The sequence below is a fragment of the Macrobrachium rosenbergii genome, chromosome 39 (assembly GCF_040412425.1).
Source record: "Macrobrachium rosenbergii isolate ZJJX-2024 chromosome 39, ASM4041242v1, whole genome shotgun sequence".
Lineage (NCBI taxonomy): Eukaryota > Metazoa > Arthropoda > Malacostraca > Decapoda > Palaemonidae > Macrobrachium > Macrobrachium rosenbergii.
Window position 1 is genome coordinate 12,257,141 of NC_089779.1, and position 17,263 is coordinate 12,274,403.

Genomic DNA, 17,263 nt, shown 5'->3' on the forward strand with positions numbered 1-17,263 from the left:
AATATTACCAAGATGGAAATGGTTTTGGTTTTGTTTGTTTGTCAGTAGGGCTTCTTGAGCGGCAAAAAGCAATTAAATATTGGGAGAAATATAGATGTAACTTGAGTTAGGAAAATACCTTTTGGGAGAAGGGATCGTATGTGGTGGAATGCTTAGCCTTTTTCCAAATGTTCGAGGATGAAGAAAGTGAAACCCTACACACTATAACCGTAGATTTCGGTACATAGGTTTAATAAGTACCCAGTGACTGGCAAAGTAATATTAAGATTTTGGGAGATACGGGAAAGTAACTTTTGGGGAGAGGAGACATTTTAGGGTGGCGAATTGCTCGGTCTATTAATATTTTATTATTTTAGCCGCTAATAGGACATATTTAAACATAAAAGGTTTCCTCAAAAGGTTTCTCAGCCAAAGAGTTTGTGGTGGTAATTCTGAGTGATTTGAAAAATGATATTGAAAAATGATAAGTGACCTGTAATAATTCCAGTACAATGTTCGTGACACCAGGTAATTCAAAATCATTATAATATAATATAATTAAATTCTCCAACGAAAGTATGAGTTCGGTACTCAAACAGTGATGGAGACTGTATGTAACTCACAAACAAAATCATAAACCTCTAGATATTCACGTCCGCACGTATATCATTCGGCCGTAGAAGTTATTCTTATAGAAGAAGTTTTCCTTATATGCTTGTTCTTTGTCTTTAGTATTATTATTATTATTATTTATCATATTGATAACACTTAATATTCATAACATGGCATCTGTTTATATTTTAAAATCCTTATGATGATCAGCTCTTTAGGACATCGCGTGGTTTTAGGTCATCTTTCTAAATAAAAACATTTATCTTAAAACTGTCATTCTTTTATCATAATGAGATTAGATCTTTAGGATATCGCATGGTTATAGGCTTCACTTTAAATAAACAAAAAAAGTTCTTGAAACTGTGATGCCTTAATGTTTAGTCTTCCAAACCTCGTCGTCTAAATCACAGCAGCTTTCATTTGTGGGTGGAGGGATAACGTTTTTCGCCTTAGAAAAGCAATTTGGAACTCGTATTCCTCTGCTCTTATAGAAGCATCCCCCTCTCTCTCTCTCTCTCTCTCTCTCTCTCTCTCTCTCTCTCTCTCTCTCTCTCTCTCTCTCTCTCTCTCTGTCATTTAGCCTGTTTTGCTATACTATTTAGCTAGTTTTTCTTTGCCACTTAGCCGGTTTTGCTGAGCTGCTGAGCCAGTTTTGCTGGGGCAATTAGTCGTTTTTCCATGCTACTTAGCCGGTTTTGCTGTGCTACCTAGCCGGTTTAGCGGTACTACTTAGCCGGTTTTGCTGTGCCACCTAGCCGGTTTTCCTGTGTCATTCAGCCGGTTTTCCTGTGCTACTTAGCTGGTTTTGCTGTGCCACTCAGCCGGTTTTGCTGTGCCACTTAGCCGGTTTTGCTGTGCCACCTAGCCGGTTTTCCTGTGCTACTTAGTCGGTCTTTCTGTGCTACTTAGCCGGTTTTGCTGTACCACTTGCCGATTTTTCTGTGCCAGTTATCCGATTTTGATGTGTTGCTTAACCTTTTTTTTTTTTTTTGGCTACTTAGCCGGTTTTGTTGTGCTACGTAGCTGGTGTTGCTGTGTAACTTAGCCAGTTTTGTTGTGCTTCTTAGCCGGTTTTGCTCTGCTACTAAGCTGCTTTTGCTGTGCCACTTAGCCGGTTTTTCTGCGGTACTTATCCGGTTTTGCTGTGCCACTTAGCCAGTTTTGCTGTGCTACTTAGCCACCAAACATCGATCGGCTGATTTTCCCATCTTGCCGGAGTCTGTGCCACAGGTGGTGGATAACTGGGTGTAGGGCATATGTATTATATGATGGCAATATTTAAGTGTGTACACACACATATACACACATATATATATATATATATATATATATATACATATATATGTGTGTATTATAAATATACATATATACATTTTTATATTACACACACACACACACATATACGAGCATACAGTATATATATATATGTGTGTATGTATGTATGTATATATATAGACTACTGGTCACCAGATACTTATATAATTGTAATATATATACATATATAAATTTATATATGTATATGTGTATGTATATATATATGCATGTATATATATATATATATATATATATATATATATATATATATATATATATATACTAGTGTATGGGAATACACTTAACATAGCCCTAAGAACGAAAGCCTTTCTTATAAGATCATAAAAAGACGTAATCATACATAACTATAAACTTCAAAATACTTGACATCTCATCACATGTATTAACGAGCTGACTTCATTATCGAGGCCAAGAAACGTCATAAATAAGTTGAAATTGAAAGAATAAATTTCCTGTCGCACCCTTGGGAAAATGAGCTACATTCCAGCCCAATTTTGACCGCCTCATTCCCCCCCTCTTCCTGAGCTTATGGAGAATAAATGGCGTATGTCCCGCAGACACCCGTCTTTATTTAAAGGCATTTGGCCCCGAGCCCAGTCATTTCTCACGGTCTGTGTGCCACCGATCCAGACAGCATACACCCCCAGGTATAGTGCCGTTCGTGCATCTCACGCGGTGCACTGTAAGCATTACTTAGGCTCGTTGTAGCGTCCCTTCGGCCCCTAGTTGCAACACCTTTCATTCCTTTTACTCTACCTCTGTTCATATTATCTTTCTTCCATCTTGCTTTCCGCCAACTCCTAACAATTGTTTCATAGTGCAGCTGCGAGGTTTTCCTCCTGTTACACCTTTCAAACCTTTCTCCTCTCAGTTTTCCTTTCAGCGCTGAATGATTCATAGGTCCTAGCGCTTGGCTTTGCGCCTAAATTCTATATTTCATTCTATTCCAGACATTATACACCATTCATTGTGGTGCCTCTATTGGTCTTTTGCTGTCATTAAAACTGATGTTTTTTTAAATACGTAAAATCCAGTAGTTGGTTTTTCGACCGAGAAGTATTATTAGTAGTGATAACAAAAGTCATTATTTTCACCGATTAACACTTTCCTCTTTATAGAGTGATTGATGTATAGCTAATAAAAATGGCGTCACACCTCTTAATAACGAAGTTAACTGTAGAATGCATTATTATTTAGCTCATTCTATAAATATTAAATTCAGCGGTCAGAGTATTAATCGCACGTCCAACCTTGGTTGGTCACCCTATCAAGTCCTGACCTCACTCAATTCATTCCAGCTTTGTCGGTCGAACGACAAGTGGTGTTACTAGCGTAGCATTTTAATTATAAAAATGAAAGGAGACGAATGTGAGTGCATGACGCAGTTATTAGTTATGAGACTAATGTCTGTGCATGACGCAGTCGACAAACGGTGTTTTGTTATCATATTAACAAAGTAATATTTGTAAAATTTTAACACATTTTTTTCTTTTTAATAATTATGCCTATATCAAAGATAATTTGTTTAGTTCTCTTCATAAACTTTCGAGGATCAGCCATGGAAACAATAATCTTTCAAACTGTTTGTATTCTTTATGAAATCCTCATTTCCCCAATCATTTCAGTGTAGATCTCGTTCAGTTCATTTTTTGGGGGGGTTTCTGTAAGTTTTAGTTTCATATTTTCTTGAAATAATTGTTTTTTCGTGTAATATATGGTTTTTTCTTATTTTTACGTACTGTCAGACGAAAATCGATTTATTTAAATTGTTATGCTTTTATCTCATATATGACAGTCTCCAGGAAGGATGCTTTTTATTTTTTCTTGTTTATGTATATATATATATATATATATATATATATATATATATATATATATATACAGTATATATATACATATATATAATATATATAAGCACACACACATATATATATATATATATATATATATATATATATATATATACATATATATATGTATAGGCTATATATGCATATATATATGTATATGTATATATCTATATATCTATATATATATATATATATATATATATATATATATATATATATATATATATATATATATATATATATATATATATATATGAACATTGATCCACATTCTTTATGTTTGCTCCACTTTCATTTCTTTATGTTTGCTCCATTTTCCCTAATCTGTTAACATTTTCTTCCCAATCTATTAACATTTTCTTCCCCAATCTGTTAATATTTTCTTCCTTAATCTTTTAAAATTTTCTTCCCTAATCTGTTAACATTTTTTCCCCTAATCTGTTAACATTTTCTTCCGCAATCTGTTAACATTTTCTTCCCCAATCTGTTAACATTTTCTTCTCTAATGTTAACATTTTCTTCCCTAATCTGTTAATATTTTCTTCTCTAATCTGTTAACATTTTCTTTCCTAATCTGCTGACATTTTCTTCCCTAATTTGCTAATATTTTTTCCCTAATCTGTCAACATTTTCTTCCCTAACCTGTTAACATTTTCTTCCCTAACCTGTTAACATTTTCCCCCTAACCTGTTAACATTTTCTTCCCTAATCTGCTAACATTTTCTTCCCTAATGTGCTAACATTTGCTTCTTACCTGTTATTTCTAGAAGAGGCATACCGTGCCAGAAACGCACCACTCGCACTAGAACGCTCCTGCCCGCGCGCAAGAAGTTGCCCTATCAAACACCTCCTCATGTTACAAACAGATGTTGAGCTACAAGCTGTTTTTTTATGTGCCTGCAAGTTGTATTTTCTTATTTTTTCTACGCTCTTGTTTATTTGGCAGCGAGGGGAGTGGGGTCGAGAGAATTCAAGATCACTTGCGTGTGTGTGTGTGAGAGAGAGAGAGAGAGAGAGAGAGAGAGAGAGAGAGAGAGAGAGAGATTTTTTAGGAGGTAGGTTGACTGTTCTTTAGTTAGGAAATGACTAGGTTAAATATACCGTTGATTTCTCCCAATTCGTTTTAAGTCTCTAACTCTCGTGTGATATATATAGACAGAAATCGGGCGATGATACTAGCAAGTGAATATTTTACTTTTTTATTAACCATTTTGTTGTGAATATGCTAATAAGATTTGAGACTCCCATGTTACGAGCATGTCGGTTGTAATATATTTCTTTGACCAATAGCCATCTTACGAGAACGCATATCTTTTGAAAAATGACGGGTGTTTAAATAAATGCAAATTGTCATAATTTGAATCAGATTATGGGTGCGTATTCAGCTGACCGAATTAATTTTAAGTCTGTGAAGTATTTTATATCGTTTCCAATTCTGTACTGTATTAAATGAACACAACTTCTGGATTTAGTCAAGTTGAAGTTTCACTACAGTTACTCGAGTTAGTGAGGCATGGGTTCTTCTTCACATAGATGGCAGTTGTTCTTTCTTGTACAGAGTGAATTCGGCAATGGATGATTATTGGTATTGAAGTGTCCCATTTAGAGGACATAGGGCCAAAGGGTTTAGTCATCTGACCATTAATCTATTAAAACCATTTGGAACTCAAAGTGGTGTGCAGTTCGCCATTTCATATATTTCATTGTTTTGACTGTTAAAACGCTTTATTGTGAATTAAAAAAAAAAATCTTTGCGTATGGTGTCATCGCTTATTAACGTGTTGCCACCTGCATGGTTGATCTTTTTTCGATCAGAGAATCGATTAATTAGATTATGTTCTGCTCCTTATGCTTCTTCAGACAAAAAGGTGATTTAATAGATTAAGGTAACTTGTGTTTGTTTAAGCAAAGAAAATAACTCCAAAAATGTCAAACATCAAAACCCACTCAGGATTTTTGTCTGTTTAATGGTGCAGATCTTACTAGACTAAAGCTTGGGTCTCTCTCTCTCTCTCTCTCTCTCTCTCTCTCTCTCTCTCTCTCTCTCTCTCTCTCTCTCTCTCTCTCTCTATATATATATATATATATATATATATATATATATATATATGTAATGTATGTATGTATATGTATAGATATAATATGTGTAGACGTATAAAATATATATATAATTATATATGTATATATATACAGTATATATGCGTATATATGAATGATCGTTTTTAATATTAAGCCACAAATGATTGAAGATCGTTGTTGATGGTTTAATGATGAATGTGTGTGTGCGTGTATGTATGTATGTATGTATGTATGTATATATATATATATATATATATATATATATATATATATATATATATATATATATAGTTAAAAATATTTGATTTATTAAGATTACGAGTACATATGTGAGCGCGAATTGCTTCTTACCGTGCTAGAACTTTTCGGATAACACGAAGTGCCTTGTGTTGAAGTTTTGGATGACTAAATTGGCCCCATATATGTCTTTCATACCCACGCAGCATGTCACGTAACTGAGAAGAATTTCAGCAAATTCACCTCAGAATTTCTCATGACCAAGACGAGTCTCTGTAAGAAGACCTGTTCCAAAATATATATAAAAAAAACTTTGATAATTCAATCGCAGTAAAATACTGCTTGAGTTCCTCACGTATTGTGGGTTGGGTGCGCCTTGGTAGGTTCTATGGGAGGAGGGTGGGCGGAGGGATGAGCAGTTTTCGGGAAAACTTTCCTGCAGTTAAGCTCTTACCAAATATACATTGAAACTTCTTGGTTGCTTTTGTCAGTTTTTCAATGACTTTGTTGGGAATTAGAAAATGGACGATCCTTTCTCCCTCTCTTTACACACATATTTATATAAATATATATATGCATATATATATAATATATGTGTATGTGTATGTATATATATGTATGTGTGTGTAAGAGACTCTCCCAAACCAGACATTTAGATGATATTGATTTTATGTTTAAAAAAAATGTATGATTGACAGCATTCTGAAATTTTCATTTTCATCGTCCAAGCTTTCCTGTCTTATTGTGACAAGCCGAAGCATTGAAATTTTAAGTTTGATAGCAATGAGGAGAAAGAGCTGTATTGGACACGCCACTATATTGTCAATATTTACCTCGTGCTCTTCATTAAGATGTTACACACCGCTATTGTTCTTAGCCTCACAACGGCCTCGATTTTTCCTAGTTCGGGAAACCAAAGTTCCTCACCCCGGAGCAAATTACCGAGATATACACTAGTATCGCACCAGCCCCGTTTTTTTTTTTTTTTGCCATGCCCCTAGGTTAAGTTAGTTTAGGTTGGGTTAGGCTAGTTTAGGTTGGGTGTGGAGACCATAATAATATTATTTTCAAGAAAATTATATGGTTAGTTTTTAAGATATGTCGTTCCGCTTTTTTCGGGGAAAGGTCTCGGTACTTGGTAACTTTTCGGGAAAATACTGTGCAGGAGTTCGTTTTAGTGTCACTCTCCTCTTGCGTCGTATTTTCATCTCATTTTCCCTTTTCCATTCTCCGTTTCTTATGTACATTTACCGAATCCTTGAGCTGTGAAACATCTGGGAATACCAGGAGAATAATAGTTACTGCTGATTTTGGCCTTGACAAGTATAGTACCAGTAATGTTATACCATCACACTCGCGGCAGTCGGAGTCAACAGGTGTCAAGACATCAGTACCTCGACGGGTGGAATTAAAGCTGTACGTTTTAGTGTAATATACTGTAGATGTCTGTGAACGTACTTCACACGTTTCAACTAGTTGTACATGAAATTACACTTGGAGTAATCTCTTAAGGTATCTACTATAATTTTGTGATGTACTGTAGATTTTCCCTTTTGGAAATCCTTGTCCATAACTAGATACGAAATAGCTTCGTGTATTAAGAGTGAGCGTGCCTTTATATTATTTGTATTTTTTGTCGTGTCAGAGAAAACTTCGTGCATTTATCTTTTAACATCCAGGATGTCGCCGTTTTTTCAACGAAAGGAAAGTTTACGATGTATTGTTGTTTATCTGAAGGATTTCTTAAGGAAAGTTTGAGACGTATTGTTATTTATTTAAAGGAAAATTCTTCCAGCTCATAAAGTAAGCTAGACGGGAAAGCTTAGCGACACATTTTCCTACATAATGTGTCTTGTAAGGCGGCGAGACTGCGAGAATCTCTTAAGAGGAAAGAGTTGGGTTCAAGGACTCTTGTGTGCGGTTGCCAAGGACCGCGTAGACGGGGGACCGAGAAAGACACTTGTCACTGTACAGGAAAAATGACCATTTCCCCTGATCCTGAGTCATGGAAACTGGTCGTTATATTTTTTATATGTTTTTTATTTGTTTTCCCCCCGCCGAGAGCAAATGTTCAGATGTCTGAGGGCGCTGGGGTCTGTTTTTGCAGTCGTGATGACAGTTAAGATCCGGTAGCCTGGCAACGAAAAAAAAAGGACTCCGGCGCATTAAACTTGAACTTGGTGTTTGAAATACTGAGATGTTATACTATATGTCGTGAGGGAAGCAGCCTGGTGAGAGGTCGGGTTTGTTTAAGGGCAACAGAGAGATGAATAAAATGTTGGTCTGTCTAATGGATTTTCCCGTCGTATATTTTTTTTTCTTCGTGAAATTTCATTGTTGTTGGCTGTGTTGTATATCGTCCTGTTGCTCCAGCTGGTCCAATTTGGTTTTAGGCAGTGCAAGTAGAGTATTGCTAACTGTTAAAATATATATAGGTTCTTATTGAAGCGTAGTTTAGAATTACACATACATAATTTTGAAAGGGCGAATTACAAGTTTGTTATGGTAACGACATCCTGTTTGTGCATATGGAGGAAACGGAATTTTGTAACGCAACAGTCTGTCTGAATAATGAGTGTAGGTAACTTAGGGAGTTTTTTTAGATCTTTTACAGTATTTTTATATAATTTTATATTTTTTATTTAGTTAATATATTTTGTTTTTACTAATGATTCCGGGATGGGAAAAACGTTTCCATCAAAGTCACGCTGCCGTAAATAAACGAAGTCTCAGCTTACAAAAACTTTCTCAGGCAGTGGAAGTTCTCACTCTCGTCCAATGTCCGGTGGTCGTCTGCTGGGAAGAATTATAGGGCCAAACTCTGGGTTCAGATGGTCTGACAGGCCGCAGTGTTGACGAAGAAATAGTCGATGGAACCATAGTAATAGTAGTACTGTCGTTATGTACATTCCAAGTGTTGGAATGGAATGGAATATAGAGTTTAGTCCAAAGGCCAAGCGTTAGATTAGTAATAAGCTAGGATAGTGGTAGTATGTTTCAGTACAATAACATATTGTTATGGCTTGTTACTAACGTCATCATTCTCATTTTTTTTACGATATAAAAGCGCCATTAACCTTTTGTAGATTCCCGGAATGGAAAAGGAATATGAAATTTAAGCCAAAAACCAAGAGCTGGGGCCTATGAGGTCATTCAGCGCTGAAAGGGAAATTGAGATTAAAGAAGGCTTAAAAGGTGTAACAGGAGGAAACCCTCACAGTTGAACTATGTAACAGTTGCTAGGAGAGGGTGGAAGGCAAGATGGAAGATAGAGAATATGAACGGAGGTACTGTAAGAGGAATGAAAGGGGTTGAAGCTGGGGGGCCGAAGGGACGCTGCAAAGATTCTTAAACAATGCCAACAGTGCACCTATTGGTGTATCTGCAGTATAAGTATCTGCAATGTCAGTAATGAGGCAAGAGGGTATCTACCATTTTTCTCAGTTTTGTATTTTTGCAGATACTGCAATCTTCTATTTTAGGGCAGTATTATCCTTGCATTTTAACACATTTTTATCTACTTATTACTTTATAATATTTTTTCTCTTTATGAAGTGAGATCTTTTCTTTCTGTATGTCCATTGACCTTCTGTTACTTCTTTCTCATGGTTCATCTTCTGAATAATAATAATAATAATAATAATAATAATAATAATAATAATAATAATAATAATAATAATAATAATAATAATATCTTCCAAACCCAATCCCTTCCATCCGTCTACTTGTGATCTCTATCGCCTTTGGACAATATTCCCTATAGTTTTGTAAATTCCACATAGGTGCAGATGACCTATCATGTACTGAAGTTTTCCTGGGATGAAATCATGTAGTCTTCACCTGTTGTACTTATACATTTTAATTGCATTTTACAAATTTATGTGTTATTGCTCATGAATTTTTACATGTGCCCCACGCTCGCTCTCTCTCTCTCTCTCTCTCTCTCTCTCTCTCTCTCTCTCTCTCTCTCTCTCTCTCTCTCTCGACCCCCTGATGAGAACCAGATATGCTTTACAAGTTTTCTTGCGAAGTTCACCATATGTAAGAGAGAGAGAGAGAGAGAGAGAGAGAGAGAGAGAGAGAGAGAGAGAGAGAGAGAGAAAGAGAGAGAGAGAGAGAGAGAGAGATCATGGTTTTGATTGGAAAAAGTATTTGTTGGTTCAAGATAGTAAGTGTTTCACAGTTATCGGGGCGAGACTGTTCAATTTATTGGATGATAGAGTTACAGTATTTCCCCCCCTCCCCCCTTCCCCCATCGTGTTCAAGTTATGTTGAGTCACGGCTAGCAACACTTAATACAACTATGTAGGATTATTTTTTATTTTTTATTCACTCCTTACTCCGCCTCACGTTGTTGCTTTTACATTAACACGTGTTACTTTTCATTCACGGTTTTGGTTGATTTTTAATTCATTTATTTACTATTAACTTCTTGTTTATGTTTTCATTCTTCTTATTTCGTTAACCCCACCCCAACCCCCAGGCCGTATGAATTTTTTGGACAGAATTTCAAAAGCTTTCGGAAATGTACCAAGTGACTCTATTCGATGTTTGTAATCATAACCATTGGCTCTTTAAATAAGATAAATGTTTTGTGAGATTCATCTTAGATTGTGTGAAAGTTAACAAAACATATGTACAGTTTAAAGTAGCAGTTTGGAATTTAACATGAAATACTTAACGATTTTTATACTAATGATTACGGTGGTTAAATAAAAAAAATCCGTTAAATTAACATTGCCCTTAAAATTAAACTTAGATAAAACCTTCTAGATAAAGTCTTATATATTTTTTCAGCTATATCAGGTTTAGCTCTTGATATCTCAGATACACTTTGAACTTTTCCACTGTGATATGAGGTTTCCGAGAAAGTGTTAACCTCAGGAGCTGCAACAGATTAAATTTGGTTCTGTTCATCAGATACAATGCTTGTTGGCACAACCATTAGCGTCATCTCGTAGACAGTGAAATTATTTAACCGATTTTCTCGGCGAAAAAGAAGCAATAACCGTTCTTTCAGAATCGATATTGCTGCTACTATGGATCCTCCGAGCGTAAGTAGGAGTAATACTGATCGAAATGAATGGCTGTTAAACGTTAGGTGTGAGGTTAAATTATGTAAAGGATGGGAAACGAGGGAAAGAAGAAGAGGAGTAAAGAGATACAAAGAGGGAAGGAAAGGTGAGGTAGTTGAATGAGATACAAATACAGAAATCGGAAGGTGAAGAATGGAAAAGTTAAGGAATAAAAAGAAAGAGGTATAGGCGACAAAAAAAAAAATTAACTTGATTTTTAATGATTTCCATCTGTCATTATTGAGGCTGGATTGTTATCGGTATTGTTATTATTGGAGTAGTAGTAGTAGTAGTAGTAGTAGTAGTAGTAGTAGTAGTAGTCTGCGAAGATGAGAATTTGTCCAACTTCAGGAGGCTCAGCCCGGAAAAATATGGATGTTAAAGGAAAAGTTTGTTTGGTGTGAATGTGTTATTCTTCATTTCCTGCTTAAAGAATTACAGATATCTGTCAGTGATGTTGCAAAACTGAAATTTTTAATAGATATAGGGCCAGGGATTATTAGTAGAATTAGAATTAATAAAGAAAATGGAAGTGCGTAGGATATATATGAATTATATATATATATATATATATATATATATATATATATATATATATATATATATATATATATATATATATATATATATATATTTTTTTCTCTCTGTGGTTGAGAGGTACTTATGGAAAGTGACTATAGAATTCTAAAGTAAGGTGACAGAAGAAATAAATAAATCATCCGACAAGAATTACCTGTAGTTCATTGTCTTACTGCAGCATTTTTATCCACAGTCGGAGCTATTTAAGTTTGTTGAGAGTTTGCTGAGCCAAACCCCAGAATTATATCTCAGTTACTGGCTTCGTGGTCCAGTGTCGTAGTGTAAGAAGTTCAAAGATGATGGATAATATACTCGTGTGAATCACACAACGTGGGATGCAAATATCTGGGAAGTAATACTCTCTCTCTCTCTCTCTCTCTCTCTCTCTCTCTCTCTCTCTCTCTCTCTCTCTCTCTCTCCAGGAGATGAGAGATTTTCTACATGACTGGCTTGAGCCAGTCATAAGCCACAAAACACTAATGACACTGAATTTATTTTCTGTGAATCATAACAGTTGCATTTTACATTGTAATATACTCGTGAGTTTCTTTGCATATTTTGAAGTTTGATGGAAAATATATTTAGCTTGTTAAGGTAAATGAACTCACACACACACACACACACATATATATATATATATATATATATATATATATATATATATATATATATATATATATATATATATATATATGTGTGTATATATATATGTATATATATATATATATGTATATATATATTATATATATACATACATACATACATACATACATACATACATACATACATACATACATACATACATACATACATACGATCACACAGTACAGTAGTGTATGGCAGACAAAGATTTTCAAATAAATTTTAACACATCCACTCATAATTACAGACAGCGCCACACACACACACACACATACATATATGTATGTGTGCTTGTGTAAGTGTATAGCGATGTGTATGTAAGTGGATAAGTGTTTTAGTTGTATTTGAAAGTCGGTCTCTCACACATTACTAGACTGATGTATTTTTCCTGAGCAAATTTCAGATACTGTTGTTTACGCCCCCCCAAAAGTTGTTACGTGTGTTTGTATTCCGAAAAAAAAAAAATCCTATTATTTATTGAAGAGAACAAGAAATTCTTTTTTCCATGAACAATGCGACGTTATTCGATCGCGCTCCGTCGACTCGGAGTCAAATTTGTCGAATTCTGCCGACGTGCCCTATATTAAAGTCTGCCTTTGGCAACAGTTGCAACATTTCTTCATTTTGCCCCCCCCCCCCCTAGAAACCCCACGTGCCCCTCTTATCATTCTCCTCCTGCAATTTCCTCTTTCCCCCCCATATCTCCCTCTTCCTCAAAGCCCACTTTTGTCGTAAAATGCTTTACTATCTCTCTCTATCTCTATCTCCCTCTCTTTCTATTTCTCTCATAGATCCTGGCTTGGCTGGTCTCCAAATTATCATCCTATCGTCAGTGCCCTTTTTTTTTCCTGGGCCTGTATTTCATGCTTCTCTCTCGTGGATTTTATTTTGTCTGAAATACTTTTTTTTTACGGTTCATTTTATTCTTTTCGCTCTGGGACGTTTTTATGACATTTTTCTTGGCGCGTCCGTGAGTGGTTCTTTTATGTATGGGAGTGCGGTAACGTTTGCATGTTAATGTGCTTGCTGGGCTGCATCTCATTTCTATGAACCCGGAATTACAGCTTCTTGATTTTTATCAAACTGAATGAAGTTATTTAAAAAAAAACAGAATTAAATAACTGGAATTTAAAATAACAGAATCAAGTATCCTTAATTTTACATGTTAAAGTTACATTCAACAGTTTTTATATTTTAGCATGTCTGATGTTTTGCGAAGCCAAGACTATATCTTTTCAACTTTTACCCAACCGAAAATATTATTCCCCCAACTTTTAAAAACAGAAAATTGTGGGTTTTTATATTTTTTCAAAGTTTAAGGTAATTTCCCTAATTTTTTTCAAGCCGGTGATTACATTGCTTCACTTTTAAAAATTCAAATTTCATATTCTTAAAATTTGTAACATCCAAGATTATCATTGCCTTAATAAATTAAATGTTACTTATTTTTTTCCAAACCTTAGATTACTTTTCTATTTCTTTATAAACGTGAAATTAACTTCCTCATTCTTCTACTGACCAATAACTACATTGCCTAAACTTATAGAACCGCAAGATTGCACCCAGTTATCCTCTAAATCTATTGTAGTAAAAAGAAGGAATTAGAACTAACAAGTAAATAATGCGCCGAAGTTTCTTCGGCGCAATCGAGTTTTCTGTACAGACGCTACAGCGTATAATCAAGGCCACCAAAAGCAGATCTATCTTTTGGTGGTCTCGGTATAATGCTGTTTGAGCCGCGGCTTATGAAACTTTAACCGCCGCCAGGTGGTGGCCTATCCTATATCGTTACCAGAAGCACGATTATGGCTAACTTTAACCTTGAATAAAATCAAAACTACTAAGGCTAGAGGGCTGCAGTTTGGTATGTTTGATGATTGGAGGGTGGATGATCAACATATCAATTTGCAGCCCTCTAGCCTCAGTAGTTTTTAAGATCTGAGGGCGGACAGAAAAAGTGCGGACGGACAGACAAAGCCGGCACAATAGTTTTCTTTTACAGAAAAGTAAAAGATCCTAGTTTCTAAATTAAAGGTTCTTCAGTTTGCTATGGCAAGAAAACTGCTTCTTGATGAGCAAGCAGTCGTGTTGATTGCAGTTTCATAAAGAATATGACAACTAAAACATGGTGTGGACAGTTTTGAGAACTTTCCAGAGTACGAAAAAATAAAAGGCATGTGAGGATATTTCGAGGTAGTTTTCTCTCTCTCTCTCTCTCTCTCTCTCTCTCTCTCTCTCTCTCTCTCTCTTTTATTTGTAGGAAAACGAATGCCTTAACGATCGTGAAATCATATAAGTCGAAACTTTATTCCGAACTCTTGTCGATTGACGAATACGAATAAGACAGTTTCCTCTCTCTCTCTCTCTCTTATTTGTAGGACAACGAAAGCCATAACGATCGTGAAATCATATAAGTCGGAGCATCATACGAAACTCTTGTCGATGAATGTGAATAAGATAGTTTCCTCTCTCTCTCTCTCTCTCTCTCTCTCTCTCTCTCTCTCTCTCTTATTTGAAAACCATAACCGGCGTGAAATCATGTAAGTCGGAGCATCGTTCCAAACTCTTGTCGATGAATACGATAAGACCCAATGAAGACAAATGAGTTACGATTAACAGGTATCTCTTTACCAACACAAGTCATTGAAACCGCCGCTTCTCTGAGAACTTCAGGTCGTAATGAAGACGGATGAAGGATGTTAATAGATAACTTCACCCGCAGAAGTCTTTGAAACTAGATGCTCTTGAATGATTAAAATGTTTTCTTATTGAATTTGCCTTATTGCCGGAAAGGAAGGGTTAAGGTCGGCCTCATCTTAGATAATTAGTCTTTGGGTTCGATTTTTGCGAAGTAGCATGGATCCTGAGTCGTGATATGAATTAATATTTTTATGTAAATTATTTCTGATTGAGTGAAGTTCAGTACGCAAACAGCGTGACTGTGCTGAATAATTGAAGAGTTTCCTGTTCTGGTAATTGAGTTTATAGAGAAAGTAAATAGTCTGCATGATAGCTGTAATACTTAGCTTGGACTGATTAAGCGTTATTGTTAAGAACGTTGTGTTCCTTTAAATAGCACCGTCATTGTTATGACAGTTGTGTTCATTTAAATGTCACCATTATTGTTATGGCTGACGTTTCTTAAATTACTCCGTCTATATTTTATGGCAGATTTCTTACAATAGTTCCTTCATATAACACTGTCAGTACTAAATGACATTATTGTCATTTTTCAATCATCCTTTCATTTTTCATGATTTTTATGGGAAAGAGTCTAATATTGATACTGCCAAATGCACCAGGGCTGAAAATCTAATTAGTCTGAGGATTAGCACAATAAAAGAGAAAATTATATTTTATTTGATATTTTGTTTTCTTGGGAGGGAATTAAAAGCTTAATTATCCCAAGGATTCTGTTTATGTGTTTCGTTATTATTATAAAATTATTATTACCTGTTTGGAAACGGTTTGCATTATCCAGGTCCTGTTTGTATTCGGCAGAAGAGACTTCGGTTTCGTGGAATTTTAAGTTCCTCTTCATGGCTACTAGTTAACATGCATGTTATATAATATTTTTCTTAAAAATATATGTTTTTGCCCTGTTTAAATCTGATTTTCAGCTTTTTAAAAAATTTCCATGAAAGTTGTGCGTATCGTCACGGTATGAATTAATATCTAGCAAGGTGAATCACGGAATTTTGCTGATCAATAAGTTACGATTCTGTCTTGAATCAGGTTCATTTTAATCTTTACTCAACAAAAGGAATTCAGCATCAACAGTTGGAAGCAGGGTAAAGAATACAAAAATAAAACTCGCACAACAAAACGGTATATTTATTTACATAATACACAAACAAAAAATTGCATTCACTCGACGTCGCGCACCGTAATACTAAGAAATTAAAGCAAAATAGGTAAAGATCGGGGGAGTGTTGTGTACGATAGATCTATAACTAACTTATTACGTAACTTGTGAATTATCCTTCGAGGCAGGGGCGTCGATAGCTGATCCGTAGAAGACACAGATGGTGTCATCCCAGGTGGGAAATTGGTATTGACCTTCGAAGCATCGTATAATGTTGCTTAGAGAAGGGCAAACTGCTTCTCTTGGTCTGACATGACAAACCGCCTGAAAGGGACTCTCGCCTGAGGGTATAACATTAAGCATTACTTTCTCTCTCTTTCTCTCTCTCTCTCTCTCTCTCTCTCTCTCTCTCTCTCTCTCTCTCTCTCTCTCTCTCTGACTAGGGCACTAGGGATTCTTTCTAGACTGTGATTAGGGGCCACGAAGGGATTCTGTCTAGACCGTGACTAGGGGCCACGAAGGGATTCTTTCTAGACCGTGACTAGGGGCTACGAAGGGATTCTTTCTAGACCGTGACTAGGGGCCACGAAGGGATTCTTTCTAGACCGTGACTAGGGGCTACGAAGAGATTCTTCCTAGGCCGTGACTAGGGGCCACGAAGGGATTCTTTCTAGACCGTGACTAGGGGCTACGAAGGGATTCTTTCTAGACCGTGACTAGGGGCCACGAAGGGATTCTTTCTAGACCGTGACTAGGGGCTACGAAGGGATTCTTTCTAGATCGTGACTAGGGGCTACGAAGGGAGTCTTTCTAGACCGTGACTAGGGGCTACGAAGGGATTCTTTCTAGACCGTGACTAGGGGCTACGAAGAAATTCTTCCTAGACCGTGACTCAAATTTGATCAATTCGCTGCTAAGTAAATAGTGGACAATGACAAAGTAATGTAGAAATCACTAGTCTCCGGTTTTTCAATTAATTTCTGCGCGACATTTTTCCGGTATATTGAATGGCTGTTATGTCTGGCGCATTCGCTGACAATCCAGCAAGCCATGGCATTTCAGATGAAATA

At 35.9% G+C, this 17,263-nt stretch overlaps 1 protein-coding gene and 1 long non-coding RNA gene across 3 annotated transcripts in view; one reads left to right on the forward strand and one right to left on the reverse strand.

The window, feature by feature from the left end:
* The window catches only part of LOC136825755 (uncharacterized), a 494,493-nt gene that overhangs the window by 154,446 nt on the left and 322,784 nt on the right, over positions 1-17,263 (forward strand). The gene's annotated exons all lie outside the window — the stretch shown is intronic.
* LOC136825753 (insulin-like growth factor 1 receptor) overlaps positions 1-17,263 on the reverse strand; it is a 252,111-nt gene that overhangs the window by 71,910 nt on the left and 162,938 nt on the right. The gene's annotated exons all lie outside the window — the stretch shown is intronic.